The 2,730-nt window shown below is 38.0% G+C and overlaps 1 non-coding gene across 1 annotated transcript; it reads left to right on the top strand.

Moving 5' to 3' along the window:
- The first annotated feature begins 499 nt into the window (after positions 1–499).
- On the top strand, positions 500–626 carry LOC116071866. The gene has a single exon (XR_004111213.1). It is a non-coding gene; the product is annotated as a small nucleolar RNA SNORA11 (small nucleolar RNA).
- The last annotated feature ends 2,104 nt before the right edge of the window (positions 627–2,730 follow it).

A 2,730-nucleotide genomic window follows, 5' to 3' on the forward strand; every position in this document is an offset into this window, starting at 1 on the left:
AAGAAACACAAAACTCTGGGAAAATTATTTTCAAAGAAACAGCTTCTCATACATATGTATCATGTAGGTCCACAATGAAGTCAGTCACTCAGTTTCTAAATGTTGATTTTTCACTTAATAGTTCATTGTAGTTTTTTTTTTTTGTGATGAGAGGCCAACTGTATTGTTTTCTCTTATAACCAAAAGGGTGCCATCAACCTATTTTTATGTGTACCTTTGTAATTATGGGATAATTATTTTTCATAATATTGGTAATACCAAAATAATTTAGAAAAAAACATACTTTACATACATATTGTTGCTTTTAGAAGTTAAAGAGGGCTGAAGAGATGGCCCAGTTGTTAAGAGCACTGACTGCTCTTCTAGAGGTCCTGAGTTCAATTCCTAGCAACCACATGGGGGCTTACAACCATCTATATGGGTTCTGATGTCCTCTTCTGGTGTGTCTGAAGACTCCAACAGTGTACTAATATACATAAAATAAATAAATAATTATTTTGGGGTATACTCAGAGCAAGGGGCCTAAAGAATGGCTTCTCTGTTTACAACACACCCAAGAAGAGTCTTGAACCATTGTAATGAGGGGCACAAGCAGTTTTCACTCTGTGAGTGGATCCCCTACATGTGAAAAAAAAAAAAGAAGTAAGAATATTCCTATAGCCCAGTTGTGGTGGCACACGCCTTTAATCCCAGCACTTGGGAGGCAGAGGCAGGCAGATTTCTGAGTTCAAGGCCAGTTTGGTCTACAGAGTGAGTTCTAGGACAGCTAGGGCTACACAGAGAAACCCTGTCTCGAAAAAACAAAACAAACAAACAAAAAAGAATATTCATATAATGAAAGGTTATGTTTATTGACATGTGAGAATAATTATATGGAGAAATGACAATAAAGAAAAATTTATTGAATAATTATTTCCTTTAATATTGAAAAAATAAATAACATTTAAATATGTCATTTATGAGTGTATATCTGTGAAAATGTATACTAAATGTATACTAAAAACACCAAAATTAGATTTATCAAAATGTTTATTTAGCTGTTGCTGATTGGCAGGATTTTGAGTAATACTTTCTTCATCCAAAGATATCAAATAAACATCTATTCCACCTATAATAATAGGATTTTTATATAGTTAATGAATTTTCACTGAGCCATAAGGAAGAGCAAAATGAATGGGTAAAGGTCAAAATCCTATTAAGCAAAATAAGTTCAGAAAGACATATATTACAGATATTAATGAGGGTTATATGAGAGCATAAGTTCTAAAAGGAGAAGGGAGGTTATCTGGAAAAGTGAAAGGATTGGCTGGTTGGAGGAGAGCAGTACAAGGCATAAATAAATATGTCTTTAACAACAATAGAACTAGGCATAGACTCTCATATCAGGGCTGGATAAGGCAACCCAGGAGGCAAATATAGATCCTATGAGCAGACAAAAGAGTCAGAGACACCACCACTCCCATTGTTAAAAGTCCAACAAATCCCACTGATATCCTTGGGTGGCCCACTCTTTTGTGAAGGGATCAATAGACCAATGTGTCTGGGAGAGATGTGTTGAGGAGAGTTTGAAGGAAGGGAGGGAGGGAAGGCTACTGTTGGGATGGGTTGTATGAGAGAAGAATAAAATAAAATAAATATTTGTACTTATTCTGTGAGAATCTCATACATGTATACAATATTGTTTTATAAAATCCATTCCTTCACTTCCTTCTCCATCTCTCTGTCCCCAGAACCCTTCCCCTTCCCTACCCTACAAAATATCCCCCTCTAAAGTTTATGTGCCCTGTCTCTGAGTCTAGTTATTACTACCCATATACTTCTGGGTGTATGGCATTCTCTGGAACCTTCGCAAAGAAGTTTTTTCTTTTAAACTTATCTAAAGAACAAATTGACTTTGGCAAGTGCTGTGTTTCTGTTACTTGCTAAATACTGATGTCATGGAAGAGAGAAAATCTACTCCTCTTGAGAAACCATGAACCATTAGTTTTAACAGTGAGGAGGAGGGTGGAAAAGAAGTGCAGATGGGGTGGGGGAAAGAGATGACAGGAGTCTGATAAGAAGATGGCATAAGGCACAGTGGGAACCATTGTGTGACTAAAATCAAGTTCCCACATTAGAAAAATCCTCATAGAACTTTGTACTCCTGCTGCAGTGGTGAAAAGATTAAGGTCTTGCATCTGATGAAAGAGAAGATTAAGAAAGTCACAGAAGCCATATAAGGGGTTTAGAAGACCACAATGGAAGAGGCACATAGAACAGAGGAAGTGAGAAAAATCTCACTTCCTCTGTGTCAGGATCCTGCATAGTTAGTCAGGGAAGCCACCCTCCTGTTGAGGCTTTAGTCATCAAGGACCTACATTTGTGTTAACTTGCCTGCTTAGTGGTTTAGAAAATGATTGCTTCTGGGTGTGATTTTGCTGAAGTTCGTAGAGAAATCTGGCATGTGGTTCAGCAACAGAGGGAAGAATCCATACTGAACATGGGTGCACCATTCTACCACTAAGCATCTAAATGGAACAGAAAGAAGGGAGAAGAAAAAGACTCCATTCTTCCCACACCTGCCAAGGACCAGCTTCAGCTTGGAGAGGGGTTCTGAGGGAGGTCTGAGAGAGGGGTGTCTGGGAGCAGTGAAATAAACAGCTCAAAATCAAATCATGGGTCAAGCTAATGAAGATAGCTTTCTGGACTGCTTTCCTTAAGTTGTGTCATCTCAGACAGCTCTCTCTCCCT

This window comes from Mastomys coucha, unplaced genomic scaffold (genome assembly GCF_008632895.1).
Source record: "Mastomys coucha isolate ucsf_1 unplaced genomic scaffold, UCSF_Mcou_1 pScaffold22, whole genome shotgun sequence".
Classification (NCBI taxonomy): Eukaryota; Metazoa; Chordata; class Mammalia; order Rodentia; family Muridae; genus Mastomys; species Mastomys coucha.